Source organism: Vanellus vanellus (genome assembly GCF_965231255.1).
Source record: "Vanellus vanellus genome assembly, chromosome: 2".
Taxonomy (NCBI): domain Eukaryota; kingdom Metazoa; phylum Chordata; class Aves; order Charadriiformes; family Charadriidae; genus Vanellus; species Vanellus vanellus.
Window position 1 is genome coordinate 10,995,165 of NC_138906.1, and position 22,038 is coordinate 11,017,202.

General features: G+C 40.9%; 1 protein-coding gene across 1 annotated transcript in view; it reads right to left on the bottom strand.

Moving 5' to 3' along the window:
- Positions 1 to 22,038, bottom strand: part of PTPRN2 (protein tyrosine phosphatase receptor type N2) — a gene marked incomplete at both ends in the record, with an annotated part of 658,801 nt that overhangs the window by 61,346 nt on the left and 575,417 nt on the right. The window lies entirely within an intron of this gene.

Below are 22,038 nucleotides of genomic sequence, written 5' to 3' on the forward strand. Positions count from 1 at the left end.
AGAAAGTGGTGGCCTGGCACCGTAAGCCTACTTATACAGCCAAATTACCTTTCAGAGCCTGTCATCTCCTCCTGCAGCAGAATAAGCTCACATTACACCAGTAAGCAGCAGAATAAGCTCACATTACACCCAGTTCGTATTTGTAAATTAAACTCCATACTCCCTTTACAAGGCAGGCTGAAGTTAACATCCTTAAACAGATTAGGAAAGGGACAGACTGTTTAGGGGACAGGCTCGGGGTCTGGATGGGGTCGGGAGCAGAGCTGTGGGTGCCTCTGGCCCAAACATCAGTCCAAGCAGCTCCTGCTGGAGCCCTCACTAGTGCAGCCCAGCCTGTGGCAACACTTGTCTAGAAAAAACCTCCCGGAAAGGATTTACTGAAAAGTACAAAAAGCAGTTTATTTGCTTAGAAAACCTTTCCCATAGACGATCTCCGTTACGTCGCACAGTTCTTCCCAAACACGCCTCAAAGAAGAAAGGCTCGCCTGCCCTCTCAGCAGGTTTAACAGAAGGTGCAAAAAGCTTGCAGCTTGTCTTCTGCCAAACGGGAGCTCTGCTAAAGCTGTCGCTCCGCCGCGCTGCCCGCCCCACCAGCGAGGCAGGAGACCGCTCTCTCTCGCAGCTTGAATGGGGGTTTTTTCGGTTACAAAAGAGCCCCTGAGACGCAGCTTTGTTTTGTGCGGGGTCTTGTCAGGTGTGCGCATCTTTACACGAGATTTGTAAATCAAACCTGCTACTAAAAAGCAATTCAAGAAGCGACACTTCCAGAAAGGATATCTTTAAGGACATTGCAGTAGAGGAAAGGTTTCTAAAGGAGGTAAAAAATAGTGGTGGCCCGGATACAATGAAAACACCTACCGTGAGATCGCTTCTTTTTTTTAAGAACGAAGGAAAAAGCATCGCAGCGGACAGAGCTGTGGCCTGACGGACGGGGAGCTGGGAGAGCGGTGGGGCCCCGCGGTATGTTAGGGGAGTGGGTCAGCTAACACGTTCCCAGCCTTAACCCGCAAGTTAACGGGAGGAAACCATCCTCTGATAGTTAGCTTGTCCTTGCCGAAAGGCTGTTGCTATTGGGGAAAGGAGAGAGGCTAAAGATCCCATTCTTTTCTCATAGTAAATCCGTGCCTGGATACGTATACTGAACACAACAAAAAGAAGATAATCCCTCCTGAGCAGAGACTAGTTGGTATATAAGAATTTTTATGAGGCAAAGGGAAAAAATAGCAAAATCTTACAATCCCAAGACCCCCGGCTTCAGAGGAGCTGTTTAGCATGCAGCAGGCAGAGAGCAGGCAGTCAAGGACCCGCCTGTAGCATCTTCCCTTTTTAAACCACCGTTTTATAATCTGATTCATTTTGACATACCCATCACCAACGTCCCATAGACTTCAGGGACATTTTATGCAGATATACAGAATCTCTCCAAAATAGCGTGAGATACACGAAGCTGTAGGAAAAGGGCCATGAACATTTGATTCCTAAGGCAGGGCTGTATACAGCAAGGAGCTTCTCGTCGGCTCCAACTTGTCTATTCGATGATTTCAAGGACTGTATGTTAAAAAGAAACTTTATTTTATTTGTAAATCAACAAATGTGATGCGGTTAGGGTAGTTTGATTGTGTTTAGTGCACGTGACTTTTTAAATAACTCATCTCTCTCTAAAAAGGAATGCTCTTTTTACTTTTACCTTCCTTTTTCAGGGGATCCTGAGTGTACAGAGAAATGAATGTTCAAAGGAAAACACAGGGAAATCTTTACTTCAACCATACAACCACTTCTCATGTAGTCTCAACACCTCCATCGCAGGGATCAGATTCACAGGGCGCTCCTGACACATCCTGGAAAGGTGTTTGACTATTTGAACGGACCCGTGGAAGGCTCCGCACAATACGAACATCTGCTTTTCACACGTTTAAAAAAACTACCGAGAAAGAAGCTTGCTTTAAAACATTCCGGAGTCAAGACAATTCCCTCAGAGTTAAGTAATCTCTCATTTACAGTCCTTCAGAGCCCCTACGCTCATCCCCATTTTGCTAAACAGAAGCTTAGTGATTTCGAAACACCCTCTTGGGAGCTGCTGGATGTACATTAAATTGAGTGGAACTTCTGATATTTTAGAGATTGTATGTCTACTCAAATCCGCTCCTTAATTAGGATGTTTTCATGAGACATTCTGCAGCGTTTGCCTGGTACAAAAGAAATTCATTACCAACATGTCAAACACGCACATGATTTTCCTTGTCCCAGAGCAGCAGGTAAAATAAATAGAGGTTGTCACCACTGTTACTGTAATGCTCCTCAAAGCCCGCTGAAAAAGGTAGAGGTCTGGTCTCACCAACATGTCCCCACCAGGCCAACTCCTGTAATCCCACCTACACGCTATTATTTAAACAAACACTGTCTGCTTGGCCAGATCTCTTGATGTACAGTAAATTCCATTGAGTCTTAATTTTCCTTCCACGGGGCCTCACCTGCAGGGACAATTGGTAGCCCAGTTCGCGCTTCCTCTTGTATACACAGACGAGATACTCTTGCTACCGAACACGTTATGGGGATAAGGAGGATGCATCGACGTTACGTGGAGAGCGGGGACGTACTATAAAATCTATTATTGTGTGAGACAAGCCAGTTGTAAGGCAGGAGATGAGCTTTCAGCCAGAGGATGAAACACTGGCCCGGGGACAAGGAGTCTCTGGCCAAGAGAGCAGCGCCAGTGGCAAATGAACACAGGCACAAAGCCAGAGCACGGCAGCCTGGTTTGGCTTTGGTAAAGCTTCCTGAGCACTCGGTCGGTGTTGTAATATGGTGTCAATCGACTTTGCTTTTCTTTACTTTTTTCTTTACTCAAGGAGTGGCATCCAGCGCGTGCTCTGCGAGTAAATTAAGGTTAACAAATACAACAATTAAATTTTAATTGTCTGGTCAATCTCCAAACATCTTCTTCAGGGATAGTACGGTTTGCACCGGTCAAGATATTTGTTTTAAAAACACCTATTTTATTAGCCGATGCTCAGCTGTTACAAAAATGCAATTATTTTTTACAACATGCTTCCAGTACGGTACCAGGTTAGACACTCTTTCCGCGGCTGAGAATGTCTCTTTTAATGAAAAAGATGGGCAACCGTTAAACTGACAGACCTCGACAGGTCTAATCGAATCTCAGCTGTCAGCTGAAGGAGTGGACGGGACACTATGTTAATCCTTGTGAACGGTGACCACTCAAATCCACACCTTTCCCCTCCCAGTGTGGGATCCCCCGCTTTCACACCGCTGCTGCTTTTTCCAGAGATGCAGAGGGCCAGGCAGTGCCGCGGTGCTTCGCTGGGTTCCTCTGAAGGAATTTGGAGAGGAGAGGATTGGCCTTGGGTATTATATAGCAAATTGTGCACTAAATGACAATACTTGAAACAATTTGCTTTGTTATTCTCCCCAACTGACTTCAGTAAAGGCGCTTTTTTGCCTTTGCTGCTTGCTAACTTGTAGGCTACATTGTTCTGGCACAGGACACCCCAGCATTTTGGCTATTCTGCTTACACTTTTAACTGCTTAAGCAATTCACTTTGTCTTTTTAGGTACATATTGCATTGACCGTATGTAAAAGGAATACATTTCTGCATAAATCCAATTTACTTTCAATACAGCACATCATTTTCTCCTTCCTTTTTCTGGCTTAAGACCTTATCATTAGTGGCTTCACAGTAAATTTCTCTGTTGCCATGCATATTACTTGCAGCGCTACAGAAGTCCGAGACAGAAGAAGCCTACCTGAGCACCCATTTCCAGGCTTTCAAATAATGTCTTGTTTCTTGTACTTCACTAAGAAACTTTGCTAACATTTAGGTGCCCTGTGTCTAAGGTAGAAGCCTAAAACACAGTTCATGACTATTCCTCGGGAGACAAACTGTTCTGAACTTTACACTCTATTCCTGAAAATACTCAAATATTTTCAATAAGGAATAGCAGTCCTCATTTGAGATGGATGCCAATAGTATTGCTTTTCTATTGCAAATTTAATTTGCTACTCATTGCCACCAATCCATTTATTTCACCCTAGTCTGCTTACACAGAATATTGCTGTTCGGTATGATTTCCACTTGTATGTATCTCTGTGTCTTCACAGATCATGAATTAATGGATCTGTGCAAACTACAGACATCTCTTCTTGTGACTCTCTTCTTCAAAGATAATTTAACTTTATTTGTTGTACGTGTTTTCAGGTCTAAGGTTTTCAAACTCTTGAATTACTCCTCTGTCATCAGATCTGTGCAAAACTTTGCAATGTGATATCACTTGCGAAAGTCATTAAGTCACTTCCATCCGCTTTCAGATCATTATTTAAAAAGTTAAACATAATTGGATCTAACCGTAATTCCTGTACTCTGCCAGACACTCCCATACATAGCTTTTGATCATTACTCTCTGTATATCATCCTTTAGCCACATTTCAATCCACGTAATTTTCTTCTAAAAAATTGACATTAATTTTTCAATTAACTATTCATGAGACAGCTTCAAGGCTTTCTTAAAATTTGGATATATTACATCTGTTGTTTTCCCTTCATCTACTGGTTTTGTAATTTTAGTGAAATAAAAAGCAATCAAGTTTGTCCAGGAGAGACTTATTCTTTATAAAATTATGCACATTCTTACTCATTGTGCAGCTATGCAATGGAAAGGATGGAGGAGATTAGCGAACGCACAAAGGAAAGACTCCAGCCTTCCCCATCCTCTTAAATGAGACCCTCACACTTATCTCCCTTTTATGCCCTTGAAAAATCTCCTGCTAGATAATCAGCAATTGCTTTTTTAATATGTGTTCCATTATTTCCTAGCGCTGGAGTCTGGACTCAGGGAACAGCAATAGAAAGGTTCATTTCTCTTCTCCTCTTTCCTTCTCCCCACTTCTCTTTTATAAAATTATGATTCCTTTATTCTTCTATTTTGGTGCACCCACACTTGTCCGGATCTGCTCAAATAAAGCTCCCTGAGATAAGTGTCACTATTAGAATCCTGAGCTGTATTCACACCACACGGAGCACCACAATATTTCTTCACATTTTCTAAGCATTTCTGCCATCCCCTAACACAGTTTCATAGTAATACTGAAGTTACTTTGGGCTCTTCCTTGTTTACAGAAGGTTGGTCTTTCTCCGAGCTGCCATGGTGTTCTTGCCGAGACGGAGGGCAGGGAGCTCACCACACGTTTCCATGAAGAATGCTCTCAGTGGTGCCCCACGTAGAAGAAAACACAGGAGCAGAGTGAAACTATGCTCATTCCTTTCCTACCTTTCTTCCTTAACAAAGTAAACCTTAAATAAAGATAGGATGCACTCTCAAGCAACTTAAGTCTTTCAATCAACTAACACATTAAGAAAATCGCTTTTCTCCAATAGTTATAGTTCTGTTGAAGCACCATAGATGTTTCTGATGCTCTGATGTGACCAACTCACAATAATGCACCGCCTATAGCTGTTACCAAGACCAGCTCCAGCTCCGAAACGTCACTCCATGACTGTTGTTTAAAGCACTACCTTTAGTCCTAACATGGCAAAAGAAGTTTTCAACATTAACTGTAGTTTTCAACATTAACTTTATTGGGCTAGTTACATTGAAAAAAAAAAAATATATATATAAATCTGTTGTGGCAACTCATAGTCAGTATTTCACAGACATCATATCTGGGAGAACTTTCAGTAAATTAACATCTGGCTATAAAGTCTCACATACTTTCAATCATGGGGAGTGTTCTGCGTCCACTACTGTCAATGGCAACATTCCTGACTTTACTGGAGCCAGGATTTCATCATCTGATTAGTCAGTCCTTTCAGGCTGGAGGCTCCTTTCTCTTTTCTAACTTCTCCTGTGCCATCCCTGGCACATCCCTCACATCCCAGCCACTACCCAGGGAAGTGGTTGAGTCACCATCCCTGGAGATATTTAAAAGATGTAGTGCCAAGGGACAAGGGACATGGTTTGGCGGTAACTTGGCAGTGTTATGTTAATGGTTGGACTTAATGATCTTAAAGGTCTCTTCCAGCCAAAATAATTCTATGATTCTATGATCCCGGATCTCCTGATCTTGTCAGTGAGAACTGTCTAAACAAAAAAATCTAGGAAGTAAAAACCTGGGAATTTGTATTTTGTCTATAAAATACACTGAGAAACTATTTTTCCTTCTCAATGTTTGGAGCCATATTACGACCATAATGTGTTTTGATCTATTTTTTCTCCTATTTCTCCTGATTACACCAGTCAAAAGAAGAGTTTTGAAGCCTTTTCAATTAAGTATGGAAAACTACTACAAAGCTTTACTAGTAATTTGGCATAAAACACCACTAATATCATACATAATATGGTAGGTGATGAAGGAAAGCTAAAAAAAAAAACCAAACAGAGGGAGGCAATTCTCTGACAAAGCAACTATTCAGCATGGCTGAGGATAATATCCCTAGATTGTTTCAAATAGTTTGTATTATTAGGAAAGAAATTAACTTCCGCGGTGTTATCAGCCAACGACAAAAAATGACATTCCATAGTTTCAATTTTATATTTTTAGATGTAAAGATTATTGTAAACAACTAAACATGCACACAGAGAGCACAGTGGTGCTTTAAGCATGCCAAAGTAATTTTGAACAATTGTCCTTGGGTTGCTAGAGAAGTATCATCTTTGCATGAGCAGTGTATGGCATTATCTACCAGACTAGGCTATCGTGCAACTTTTGCAAGAATGACTGTAAGTCACAAGTACACTAAATGGCAACCTATGTTCTGTTTACCTAAATTAATATACCCTTGATGTAGTCTATATCACTGCCTCCCCCTCTCTTAATGCTCTGATAATAGAGTTTTGTAACTTGTAAAAGGATTACTTCAATCCAATCAGCAGGTGCTGGGATCAGTGTGTGTCAGACAAACACTCGCTAATCCCTTTTCTTATAGCTCCCAGCTGCCAAAGGTGCTCAATGAAATCCCAATGAAATGGCTGGATACAACCTGGTGTGGACTGACGCGGGTTTTCAGCTCTGGAGGAGATCTTGGAAAATGCACGTGATGCTAAGCGTTGCTCCAATCGGGAACGATGGGGGCAGGTATGCTTTTGAATGGAAACACAGCTAAGAAATTAAACACTAAAAAAAATTAGAATGCTTAATTATGAAATATTTACTCTACCTGGCTCTCTAAATATAGCAGAAGATAAAGAAATTCGCCGTACAAAGAATTCCTTCTCAAGGATTACCAGCTACTTAATGGTGTCTTTCAGGTCTTAAAATACAACCACCCCCATCTCCTCCTCCTTAACCCCTTTCTTGAAATCTAAATTACGCCTATGAAGTTTCCCCCCTGCAATTACTTTGCTTTAAATAAACCTCAACAAAAAGGAGAAGATGATTACCGTAAAAGGAATATAATTTGCTCCCTTACAATCTCCATATTTCTATAGCTCCTTCTGTCCAACTGTCTGAAAGTACTCACATTACTTCTGCAGGGGAGGCAAGTATCACTGCCGTTTCACAGAGGGGAAACGAGAAGGCAGAATCATGGAAGTGAATTCCCCAGGGTCACTGAATATGCTCCTAAAACACTTATTTTGCAGGGAAATTCGGAACTCAGTCTTCTTGACCGCTGTTTTTCCCTTTTCCCATGATCATGTTTATAGACAGGGCTAAAGGTCGCACAACCTTCATGAATCCATATCTGATAACATTTTTGTAATTAGAGCGTGCCAAATGTTCTGACTCTAATGGAATTAGAACAGGTTTTGGTTTGGGGGTTTTGTTTAGAAGTACAGGGTTTAAGTGGTTGACGAGTAGAGGAAATTAATTTATGCATGTCAGATTCTGTTTATACAAAGACATGCCAAACTAAATAACAAAGATTTAAAAGATGAATTAGCCAAAATCAGTTTCCAGGCTTTCTGTACTTCTTATGGTAGATTTCACAAATCTAAATTTTTTAATTGTAAATAGCCTTTAAATAAAGGGAGGATGTTATTTCAAAAAATGAAGAGCTAAACCTCTTGGCCAAATACTGCCATTTCACAGCATGGGACATCTTGTGACATTTCTTAAAAACAAAAATAAACCCAAAACAAAAAACCCCAAACCTCCCCATTAAGGACAACTCTGCAGTACAGGAACTGACGCCAAGGACAGTGTCAGTTAAATTTGTCAGCTGAGACATTTTGGGAAGCGCTTCTGGTCGCTTTGTTAAAAAGTAAAAGCGCAAGATACATAGCTGAATAAAGTAGCAGAAAAATTGCAGAAAAATATACAAATCAAGTCCTTTGACTCTGTGATAAATATTGACACCCAGTTCCATTCTCACAGGAAACTGCTATTTTCTTCTTACACGTTAAACCTATTTTTCAGATGATCCCTTCTTCTCACTTCATTTTTTTTACTAACGGTTTGAACACCATACCACAATCCAAGACATGTTTGTGATTCATTTATATGCCTGCTAATGATGTTGCACGTCTGACATGAAAACTTTAAAAATATATTACTACACACTAATTACCTAGCTGAAAACACAAAACCAAATTCCGTGCCTTCTCCCTCTCCAAGCCTCGCAAACTCAATTAAGCATCTAAATTTGGGTTCCCGGTTGGGTACTGTATTTGCAATTTTAGATTTTAATGAATTAAAGTCTGTGTTTCTTTTCAGAGCACTTGTACAGTTTTCTTCATTTACTATATATAAAAATTACCGAGAGATAAATATAGAATTCCGAAGACGTCATGTTTAAAAATAATCATCTCTTCAAGCGTGGTCAAGTTCTCCAGAGACAATGAGACCAGGAAAACCCAGGCAACCATGACCGAGTGCATCAAAGTGATACAGCGCATGAGGTGATTTATAGATAGTCTGGCAAATTACACCTCTGCTAGACAGTGGCCATCTTGAGGGTAGAAAGGAAAATATTGTTTCTACAGACATAGCATCCCTGCTAGAGCAAAGGGATAAGCAGTAATACTCTTACTACCCCTCTTAAATATGTGAATAACAGTCAAAAGATGCTTCTCCAGGAGCAAATGATGACTCATAAAGGCAAATCCCTCTGCTTTTCAGTGGTTTGGGGGGGGGGGGGGGGGGGGGGGAAGGGGTATGAAAATTGATAGTGAGAGTTAGTACACAAACACACACACACTGTTTTGTGTGTAAATTGAGAGTGTGCAATACAAAATCCAAGAAGTCTGGCAATCCACACTATATGCACAGACTAGCGGCAAAATACGCATAAGCCCATATGTACAAGTGAACATATGGGCACCTATGAGGAAAAGCAGGGAAAGAACAGACTGGGTAATCAGCCTTTTCCTTAGAAAACTCCCGTAGCAGTGAGAGACGGGAAATTTCAAACTCCACAAACATCTTCAATGGTTAAATCCTCAACTCAAGACCGTCTTGGAAACACATACCTGACCTAGGAAGTTCCATGTTCGCACACTGCAAACTGCAGAGAAGCAACCCAATTAGCGTAACGGCCAGTGAGGACAGTGAGCAGTGAAGAAACTCTTTTCCCACAGAATTACTTTCAGGACTTAACGGAGACAACTGTGGGAGAAGACATGCCTGACTTCTGCCCTATCCCCTCCATGTCACACTCACAGCCCCGAAGCAATACGCCGCGGGAGACTGAGCAATGCCGGCCATGAGAAAGACGCAGTTGGCGTACACCACACTCCCAAATCTGGAGGAAGTGTCCCATTTTTTAGGTAACTTTTTATCTGTGCTTCATGGGATTTTCAGCTAAGGTTGGTCTAGCTCAGTGGCTCTCAAGTTCTCAAACATTTTTGTCGTGAAAGCATTCAAAAGGGATTGCGAAGTGACGGTATAAAAGTTTTAGAAGTGCATAAGATGAAGATATCCTACCTACTCCTGGGACTCGGGTTTCCATGGAAGCAAGTAAGGGGTAACACTTTAAAGAATTTTGAGCAACACTGGTCTAATCCAGACAAGAATATTTGAAGTGACAGAGGGCAAAATAAGAACAAGGGAAAGACAATGTGAAAGAGGACAGAAAAAGACGTCAAGAACAGACTGTAGAGGTCAACAAAGAAGTGAAATGATGAAAGAAGACTGTACTGCAAACAAAAAAAAATCAGAAAAACAAACACCAGGACACAGCAAATTAGAAAATGCTATGTGAAGAAGCAAATTTTTGGTCATAACTGATAACTGTCAACATTTCCTCGTGCGCTGTTTCTTTTCCTTGGAACACTTCCTTTCACACGCAGAACTAAGGAGAAAACATTGAGAGAGTGACAGTAGTAGTTTTGAGTAGACAGTACAACTAGAGCTTACTGCTAAACAGAAGGAAAAAGCAAAATAAAGAACCTAAAGTTCAGGGCATGCGTGCATGTGCATGCGTGTGATAGCTAAGGATCTAGCAGATTGGGAACATATTCTTGAAGAAAACTTATCAATTTAGAAGAGACTCAAAAAAAGAGTAGATGGCATCCTTTTCCATCACAGAGGCAACTGACTATAGACTGCATATCCTCAGTTTGGCTTTCACAAGCTTTTCCAATGTGTATTTAATATCTTCCAGCTAGGTCTCCAAATATGGAATAGTTTGCTCTTAGATAATGAGGACAAAACTAAACTCGCAGAATCAAATCTGACAAACTCAGGTGCAGAACTGCTTTGTACTTTCATGTCATACTTTCATGTCTTAAAAAAGACTAATGAGGGACAAAAAAGGGCAAGAATATTACCCTTCAATATGATCCTTTTTCTATTAAAGCCGATATGATTAGTTGTGAGCGCAGAGCACTGGGACACCAGAGAATGGAGGTCTACTCCTGGCTCTGCTTCTGACCTTAAGGTTAGTCTTGGTCAAGGCAGTTCCTTGTCTGTGCCTGAGCTTCCTGGACGAAAAAGACAGGATAATGATATTGACCTTTAAAAAGAGCTTTGAAACTCCTGATCAAAAGTGCTGTGTAAGAGTTGGCATATTATTATTTTGGTTACTGAAGTGAGTTGAAAGGCTCCTGGTGACTTTAATCAAAATTTCTTGTATCAGTCCCCAGAATCCTACCTGAAGGACAAAGTTTCTCCAAATTCACTTGTGAGGACACGTGTGGTAAGTCAAAGGCTGGTGTATATCCTCAGATACTGCAGAGTTTTCTTGACTCCGGCAGAACTTTAAATGACACAAAAGTAATTTCTGGACTTCCAGAAGAAATAATGTATTAGGCACCATTAGTGCCTAGTGTATTTGCTACGTTAAGAGTAATTAGACACCATCATAATGCTTTCAGCCAAACAGGTCTAATGTAAAGATAGACACCAATAGGTGAAAGGGGGCAACGAGGAGAGAAGAAAGCACTTTTCTCAGGCAGGTATCACTCATGCCTACCTGAGCGGTGGCAGGACATCCCTCCCGCTGTGAGCCAGCACTGCCTTAGGGATTTTATGTTCCTGCTTCTGTGTGGTAAATCAAACCAACTCTTCTGGGTGCCTTCCTACTAAAGCAGTGGGTAAATAACTGCATCGGAAATATTCCTGCATTTAGAAAAGCTTTAGCATTGGAATCTGCATGAGATTCATCCTTAGCAAATCCCACCTCTTAACTACACCAGCCTACCACACTGGCGTGGCGACTGACTCTTACGGTTGTGGTCCACATGGTTTGTTATGATTCTTACAGATTAAGCAGAACCCTCAATGCCTTTGACTTAACACGTAATTAGAATATATACAAAATATGCTTTTATAAAGAAACTGTGTCTTCAGGAATTGCTACTACATGCTATTTAACAACTGCCATGTTTAAGCTAAAAACGCTTTGATTTTGTCTGATGAATGAAGAGAATATACAGTCTATGGCACTTTCTGCTACACCACCACGCTGTCTGCGATATTGTTGCAAAGGAACATTTGTAGGACCACAGATACAAGGTCAGTTCTGTAACCTGTAATTTCCTGAGTGAACCCAACGAAGTTCCCACAAGTCCACAGGGAGGTAAAGCAGAGTGATCTCGTGGCAGAGCAGGTACGTGGGAGGCCTGTTGTGTTGACGGTATCTTTATACAAAATCCATCTACTCATGCAAATAACGTCTTAAAGCATTTAAATGATTTCTGTCTATTCTGCTGGTAAGAGTTGTCACTGGCAAAGACATGTGACATCTCTTACATTAGCTTTTTCTATAACGGGACACAGACAAATTAATAGAGTTCTTTTATGTACATCTCCTCCAGTACTTATGTGGCTGAGACCACCGCAAATTAAATTCTGTAAACTATCGCTGATTTGCTTTTCACCATTTATGTCACTATATATTTGCAATTTCCTCATCCCGAGGAGCGAAAACAACCTCCTCAGCTGCATTTGTACACTCCTGTAAGGGATGAAAATTGCAAATATTGGAAGGAAAAGTTTTAAAATTTAAAATGCCAAGTAGTTTTTCATTAACACTTAAAAGACGTGTATATCATATCTCTGCTCACAAGTATTTATATATACTTATATGAGGGTATCGGTGCCGTACATGGTACCTGTACACAAGCATACACGTGGGTATAAAGCACCCGCCACTGAATACTCATCTCAAGGCACATGACACTAATAAAAATATACGAAAACTGAAAATATGCCACCATTTGAAGGAGTAAGAAGGCCTAGCTAAACACAAAGTCACATTGGTACCAAACATAATTATAGGCTTTTTCTGTGTCATAAAAATATCACCAAGATCTAGGGCCTGATTCTGACCGGGCTCCCATCTGCTAATCAGTCGCGTGCAGTTACAGCCTCGGGTGCAATTTCAGTTCTCAGATTTTTCTGCTGTAGCTTTTTCCCGTTGTTATCTCAGTAGACATCTTCACTTTGGTAAGACGGATACTGAACTACCGCCCTGCTACACATTCCAGGAATCTGCACACAGCAAGCAGCTCGGCATCAGCTCACACATGAACAGCCTTAGCTCCCATAAAATATTCATTCATTTAAAAAATATTTGCACCCTGCTGTCAAACTTAGACAAATTCATACTGAGCTTCAGAAAATAGCTGTTTTAATGGTAAATGATGTTCCAGAAACCTCTTTCAGGCTAAACACTCTCGTCAAAATTATTTTAATAAGAAAGATTAACAATTTCAACATTAGCTGCTAATCCCCTTTCATTTGAAACTGTGCTGATAAAATTCTTTGCTTGTCATTCAAATAGTAAGTAATAATTATAGATTTGGGGCCTCCATCTCTTGCTTCATTAATAGTAAATTGCATGGAAGTCTGAAGCATAAAGTCAGCTTTGATACATCTCAAAATGCAATTTCCATAGCTTTCCTTAGCTATGTACAATTAATTACAGAGTTAATAAGGGGAATATGTTAATGAAAGGGAAATTATTCACTCAGACCACCTGGTCTTATCGAATTTCTTTAATATGTTTCCCTCTTTCTGTGAATTTGGATGACAGCAAGAACACAAATCATGGTGTGTGCACTGCGAGTCCTTTAGTATTTTTATTCGCAACCACCTAAAGTCCACTTAAATTAAATACGAAAAGAATGTAAGAACTAGTCAGTACTAGAAAACTGACTGTATTTGTTGTCTCGAGTCCAGTACCTTTTAAATTTTAAACCAAAAATGCTTAAACAACCTTATAATTACCAGACTCTCGTCAATGCTCAGAGTGTAAATATAATGTATCCAATAAGGAGGCGTTATCATTTTTCGTTTATTTTCTTTAAAGTGTTGCGTGTGCACATATTTAATAAAAGAAGTACAGAAAGGTGCTTCAGTTCTCTACACTCTGACAGTTACTACAGCTCAGTTGCTACGTGCAGTAGGGTTATTGGGTGTTCGTGGGAATATTTTAGATAGTGCAAACAGCCCGGTCCGAAGGAGGCAAACCTTCGCATAAGTCATGTTAAAAATAACGCAGTTGTGATACATAGTCAGAGAAATATTTTTTAAAGACACAGCAAATCCAGACACCAACCATCTCCAAAAGACATTAATGGATTTACTACTAACCAGACTGAGGGCAGAAACATTTTAGGACCTGGACGCCAGCCCTCATAGTCATTCCGAGGAGAAAAAGGCAGAGAATAATTCCCCGAGCAGTACCAGGTCATGTTTGGAGGAGGTGATGCTTGTGAGCAGTTTGTCACCCCTCCCTTCTATTCTTCGTTCAATGCAACGGTACAGCCAGCAGCCAGAAACAAGAGGCCACTCGTAATTCTCCCCCGCTATGAACTGGGTTTTCTTGGCCAGTGGTTAACCTAAAGCAGCATTAGCACACCAGTTTAGGACAAGAGGATGAGGGAGACATGACAGCGTTGAGGGAGAGCTACCAACTAGAAAAAATGAAAAGATATTACTCTAGTCTGAAACAAAAGAAGAGTAATATGAAGGAGACAAACTTATAGTAAAATTAGATATTTCATAAAGACACACTGGGGGAGGGATGTAATATTTGAGGGCAGTCACTTTATCTGGTTTTGGCCAAAAGTAACATAGTCCTCCTTTGTGGAACAGCAAATACTATGTCATCCACAAGTGAACTTCACAGATTATTTTAATGTTTATCTCCTTATTTAAAAACGTTTCCACAGCTGCGTCGTGGGCGCATATGCAAAATTTGATCGTCACAGGAGCATTTTGTCTGTGTCCTACACATTAAATTTTCCAAGTACCACCCAAATTCTGATACCTTACTCACAAAACACTGTCAAGTTAAGGCCTAATCCCAGAAACAGTTGCAGAAAGCAAAGAATATTTTTTTTTTATCTTGCCCTGAAGATGAGCATAAACAGACTATGTTGAATCAAAGGAGGGATTAAGTTGTCTTTGTTGCCAATAGCATCTTAACCAGACCACTGCCAATAACTTCTGCTGGCATAGCCCACACAAAGAGAAGGAGCTCTCCAAAATACTCCAGAGTTCTCCTGGGTATCTTAAACTGCAACTGGTATAACACTGCAGAAACAGCGCCGGTATGATGTCCTCTCTTTGTAAGTACCATGAAGCAAGTCCCAGTTTCACCCTGAACTGTTTACGTGTTTTCAGAAGCCCTGAAGTTGTAGTCCCATTAACCACGCGTCATTTGATCTTAGCAGTGCACAATGCCTCGCAACCTGTGTGAGCCATTTCTTTGTCCCACGGTGCATCAAAACTCACCTCCTTCTCACATCTGAACTCTGCCACCAGCTCAGGAGTACTCTATAACATGTATTATCATCTTGGGCCTCCTGCCCGAGACGTCTTCCTGAACCACCCTCTTTCCAGCATCCTCCTCTTTCTAAATAGGCATTTCCACCCGTTAGATCCAAAATAGGATTAACTACTACATCTGCTACAGTGATTCATCAGCGACTTGATGCATGATGTGAGCATGCACAATAGGACAAATACAGCGAAGAGCACTTCATTACTGAGGATGCATTTGGAGCCAAAAGACAAGACCAGCAGCCTCCTGGATGAGTGTTCAGCTCTGGTTTCTGCCACCAATGAGACTCTCAGAAGCAGCTGAGGACCAGTAACATCCCTTGTCTTCAATCTGAAGTACTGAAACCCAGATCCTTTTCATTAAATGACCTCCTAGCATCTCTTGCTACTTGCTAGAACTGGTGCTTGTCTTGCCCTGACATTACCTGGATGTTCTCCAGAAATGGAAAAAAGCTGGGAGAAACAGCAAAAGATTTCAGCTAGCCACCAAGTTTTGTTTCAGCCATGGCAATTATCCTTTCTTTTTACTTTGTGCATATAGTTTCATAAGCTAGTTTTGTGTCGTATAATGTAACGCTTTTAAAATTAGTACTGTAGAATATTAATAGAAATGTTTTCTTCATCTTTCTACTAAAAGCCTTAGGGAATGATATAAGGTGGCTAAAAGCGTTCAACCAAAGCAGCCTAAACAAAGCTGGAACAAACACCTCACAGTCAAATGACAGACCAAGATGTAGTCACAGAAATTTGGCAAGTTATTTTTAATCACGAATACATTTGAGGAAAACAACCAACAAGGAAGAATTTAGGGGGAAAAAAAAAAAGATTTTAAAATTAATTTCATTCCCTGTTCAAGGGGAATGTTTTTCTTGATTTAATACTGACTCTGTAATTGTCATTATTTCCTAAGGACCATTCAACAAGATTAATATAGAAAAAGGGAGTCAACTGAACATGAAACAAATAAAAATGAACGAATCAAAGGGTAACCTGTTCATGAATATTTTTTTCTGAGTTTTATTGATGAAATCTATGTAGTACATACATCCATTTATTAGATTTATGGCTCTATTAGTAGAGCTTTTTTCATATACAACAAGATTTTTTGCACTTTTCTTTGTTCCTCTAGCTCAAGTCCTTGCTTTAAACAGAGGCAAATGTTTCAAAACAACTTAAACATTTAGGGAGGAAAAAAACCACTAAAATGAAGAGATAAATGCCATTTCAGCAGCATCAGAGCTTTCAGGAGGCAACCAGCTCCACTTGTCCCTAAAAGCACGACAACTCAGGGAGAGAGGGGTAAAGATTTTCCCATTCACAGTATTTATGTCTTTTTGGGATATTGGCTATCTTGTCACTGAGTAATGCAATACACAACTGCCTTCTCCCTTGTGACTCCTCTCATCTGACTGTTCGTGATGAAATGGCCTTCAGGGCCAAATCCTTCTTGGGACGTTCATTTGGTGAGACTCCTACAACTATTTATACTGGTGCAGCTGAAAAATAAGTTGGGATTTAGAACCACTTAGTACATGTGTAAGGCGTTTATGCTTTTAGCTAAACTTTGCCACTGACTTGTTTCCCTTCCCACGTGAGGGAGGACTTTTTTCTTCGTTTTCTCAGTTGTAAGCTTTTTTTTAAACAGAGTATTTATATTCCAGAAATTCATAAAAACTAAAGAGAAATTAATGGTGGCGGAAGAAAATGGTGGAAAAAGAAAAAAATAAAATTAAACCCGCTAAATAATCGAACGCACCCTAATTGTGACAAAGACCTTGTTTCCTGTACCTGCACTCCTCACCTTCGTCCCTGCTCGCATTAATCACCTCTGCGGCGTGCGTCCCCAGGCAGTGCACTGCGCTCACACCGTGCATCACGCTCCTTCGCTCAGGAAATGTTTTCTGTGTATATGGATTAAACTCAAGGTGGAAAGTACACCTGCGTCTAGCACAGTCCTATCGGGCCTCACATGCTGGAGTTTCTCTCTTTATTTAGAAAAATGTGTTTAGATGCCTTTTGCTCGTGCTTTTATTGTAGCTTTAAGAATAAAATCAAGGCGTTTCGGCAAATAGTGGTGAAGGATTTAGCAACTTTTTTTTCTTGTTGGAATGTGTCTTCTATCACTCAGTTCTACACTCTTCCATATTCAATTAAAAGAAAATCTGTAGCAGCTAGCCCGTAGAGTCCATTTCAAACAGTTTCTTTTTAAAAATGAGAGTGGGGGAAAATTGCTTATAAACCATCAAAAAGTTACTCCTACAGGACACCAATGTAATCAACACTCCCACCAGGTTCAACCTTGGAAACTCTTCCCTCCTTGTTACCCTTCTCAGTCCCACAGCAATCCTGCCGTTGATTCAGCATCCAAACGAAAGTGGATGCAAAATTCAACCTCTTGGATTCGACTAGTTTCCAGCGGCAGGTCTCCATCCCATGTTCCCCAGTTCAGGTTGCGTCACCTTCTGGGAGACAACCTGTTCCAGAACTTTCTTTTGACGCTAAGTTCCCATATAAGGACATCTTTCAGTTCTCTGTGGGGAAAGTCCTTTTGGTTTTGCAGGCATATTGCAAAGACAAGGGGATCAAAAGGCCTTACACCTCCTAGATGCGAGGCCCTAGATTTTTGTCTCTAGTTCATTTGTTCCTACTACCTTCTCAGCCCCGTTATGAAACTTTCTTCTCCTTCTGAAAACTACAGTACGCACAAACTATCGCAGACTATTATTATTTCCAATATATACAGCAGTTTCATACCCTCTGGGAGAAGGCTCTTCAGACTTCCAGCTTAAATAAGTACTAAAGAGGACCTTTTGTAAATTCACGCTTTCTGAAATTCTAATTTATGTATAATGCTCCAAATTTTGCACGTCTGTCTTTACAAGGAAAAAAACCCCAAAACACAGAAAATCACTTCTGCTTCTGCAAATTCCCTCTCATATATGATATTCAGATAACAACCTCAAAATGTTATCATCAAAAGCATACGCTCCCTTCTTGCAGTACTGTTCTTCATTTAAAAACTCATAAAAGATTATAATTATTTTAACCAAACAAGCGTGGTAATATACGAAGCAGATGTGGGATCCAATCTACCTAATTTACGTGCTGAACTTGTGCTTCAGCATGAACAAAAGAGACTCCTTCATCTAAACTGCAGACGTCAATGGGATGGTGCAGGCACAACAGGAGGTCTCCCAAGAGAAATCCACTCTCTGCGTAAATCTCTGGAGACCTTCGTAGCCACCCGCACGCTCCACCAACTAGAATGGGCATTTATGGACTCAGGTCAACACCACCACTTCATTAAGTGCCTAAAATGTAGGGATAAGTTAGGAGCCCAAGTCACGGAGACTAAATCTCTTCTGGACACCTTCACCCCACCCCCCCCCCCCCCGGATTTCTTGTTGGACTGCAAAGGGAAGTGTTGCACTTTATTAGGACTTCTCTTGGCACTTGAAATATAGATGTACACATGTGAATAAAGCGCACGGAAATCTCATTCTAAGTTCCTACTCTTTCCCTTGTTGTGACCTTCTGAAAAACAACCGTTTTCTTGCAAAACCAAGAGTGACCGAAATGAGGGCACTTCTTTCTTGTTGCTCAAGCTAAAACCAGACAGTCAGCACCACAAACACGACTGCATAAAACATGCTCCTCTAATTACACTTTCCCAAGTGCTTGGATCTTTTAGAAAGACAGAATCAAAAAGTGCCATATGGGCCATTCTCTTGCTATAAATGTGAGGAAAAAGAACGTGAAAAGGAAGAAAAAAAAGCTCTGAATGTTGTTAGCGCCGTCCTTCTGGGCCTCCTGAGTCCTCCCTGCTTCCTCCTGCCAACCGTACAAACTCCCTCATGCTACTGTCAGCAGTGCGGAGACATTGCCTTTGCTGCACAGGAAAGTGGCAGAAACGCAGGATTTTCCTCTTTGAAAGACTGGTTTCAGTCTACGTGAGGAGTCTGCCCCACAGCCACAGGTTTGGCGGATTCCTGGTTTCTCCAGACCTGGAGTACTATGAACAATGGGCCAACCACAAGTAGCAAGTCCTCCACAAAAACAGTACCTGCGGCCAACCGCAGCCTTCAGTAAAACCAAAGCTGAGGTGACTTGGACATCACTTCAGGTACGACCTGCCAGCGTTTTCCAGCAAATTAAACAGCTTTACAGAAATGTTTCTGACCAACGCTACCTCTGAACAAGATTACATGGAGTCATTCAGCAGTGGCAGACACCTTTCTTCTAAGCTACTTTCATTAACGATTTATTCTGTTTATAAATCAAAATAAAATATTTCCTGCTGCCACTAAATACAGAAATCCATTTTTTTTATTTTCTCTGGGGAGGTGCTGGCACCTATGAACAATAAAGACTGAGGAGCCGTAGCTCAGCTAACTGCTACTTCGCTGCACACTGTGGAGCTGAAAAACACATTTACAGAGCTGTAAGTGCATTTAGCCTGCAAAGCAGATGGTATTTGCCATTCTTACGAGGCCCCTTGCTAATATTTCTCATTGCTTTTTTAGGCACCGAGATATATTTTTCACCGAAAATATCTACAAAATTTACAAGATAAGAGGATTGTGGCAGCAGGAAACGGGAAGGACTGGAAAACTTCTTGTACCGAATGGTATAAAAGTTGCAAGCCGGCCCCTCGCTCTCCTCCACTTGTAGCTGCAGGGCAAGGGGAGGAGAAGCTCACCTCTGGCGAGCCTCTTCTATTGCTGAAGTCCAACAAGCCACAGCATCTCCAGAGGGAGAGAAATTCAGGCAAACAAGATATTACAGATATGTGCATTTATTTTTGAGCAAAACATAAATTGGGTCAGCTCTCCGGTTTCTGTGTGACCCACGGTGACACAAAACACGAGCATTTCTCATCAAGCCCAATCACCTGGTTCAGCGCTGTAGCCGAGCGATGCTGATCTTCCCATGTAAACCTAACCCAGCTTCGCCTTCAGCAAACCTTGAATTTACGGTTTAACTGCTTCCCTTAAGTAAACATCCCACTGCCTGCCTGACCCTCCTATTAGGCTTGCCCTGATATCCAGGCTAAATGCATCCTTTCGATTCTAACCCATATTTTCTTCCTAATTGTATCATCTGCGTCTATTAAGAACAATTTTTCCCCATCCCGTATTTCAAAGCACGTACGGCAGACTCCCCTGAATCGCTGATTTTTGTTTGCTCAGTTCAGACTAAACAAATTAACTATTTTTACTCTCTCTGTGCGGTTTGTACTCTCAAGACAGTACAGCATTTCTTTTACCCTTCTTTGAACCCTCACCATCTAAGATATAACACGTGCTGTTAGATAGCTAACATATGTACGAGTTCAGTCAGGGTTAAACAGGATTGACTGAATTATGGACACGGAACACCGTACCAGTGCTCTGAACCAACCTGACCACTTTTTAAAGTTCGTCTCCATACGACGACAATTCGTTCTTGCAATTTTGCTGAGATTCCCAGAGCCAGAATAAGTGGTTCCCATAAGCAACTTTCTCTCCTTTAAGCCCGATTTTGTGATGTTTTATGTTTCCCAGTAATATAATTGAAAGCAATTTTGCTCCATTTAAAGTAGTTGAAACGGTTTGCAAATATTAAATGCCTATTTCCATATATGTATGAAATTTTGCTCTTATTTCCATACAAATATATTGCCTTAGAACTTTACCACAGGAATTTGTACTTATTTTGAGGTTGGGCAATTGAAGTGGTTCTTTTTTCCCCCAAGCATTTCAGTCAACTGCGAAAGGAAACCACGTGAATTTTAATTCTGGTTAGGCAAAAGTTGGACAGTAAAAACTATGACAAATGATTTTCCGTCATGGGACCAACCCTTCCAAACTCCACTTGTATACCAGATTTTAACATAACACTTAATGAACTCCTTTTCTGGGGGGAATAGGCAAGGGCAGAGGAAGAAGTATTTATTCAGGATGACATACTCTGATGAAGCATCTGGTTTACAAACTTGCCCTGGTTTTGCTCAGTTTTATAGCTGACCTGATCAAGGCTGAAGGAGGTCAGTAACTTGGCTGAGGTCAAATGAGCTCTATGGGTTTTGCCTGTCTTCGCTCCATTCTCCATTAGGTGAGGTGGCTTATAATAACTTGAAAACTATCTGAGAAAATAGTACTTTCAAATGGAAGTCCAGATGAAAGAGAGAAAGAAGTTGAAAAAATATGACCTGAAAGTATGGCAAGGTGGAGAGAAGTTTTCTTCTGAGAAACCCCACTGGTGAGTCTTCTCAGTGGTGAATAAATAAATCAACAGGGAAGTTTCCAAAAGCACGGAAATGCTACCAGCTGGAGAGGGTGTTTACTTTAGATCAACCATAATAATAAATGGCAAAAATCAAATACAGAAAGCAAAATAAGACCTGACTCATCATCTTCACCATCACCTAACTCCTTCTCAACTAATTTCACTGCACTCTACCAAGACAGCAAATATTTAAAGGAGGAGGAAAAGAAAGCACAAAAAAAATGGGGGATTACTCCACAGCTTTTCCAGCAGGACGCTACCAGAGAGAGAGAGAGAGAGAGAGAAACAACCTGCAGCAAGTCCCAGTGCCTGGAGTCTCTCTGTCTTGGGCTGCTAAAGCCATTTCTTACACACACAGAGATCTTCCAGCATCCATCTTCTACACTGATACAGGTCGCAAGTCGTGTTTGGAAGTAACCCAAGTTTTCCAGTGCAGACTCCATCAATATAATATATTTGGATCATTTCAAACATAGAAGAGATCCAGCTTGGAAGAAATCCAGCCAAGGACGACAAAAGTCAGGCTTGGCTCGCAATGCAGATCGCTTTTCTTTTCTAAGGGTAATGGAAAAGAAATTGCTCCATAT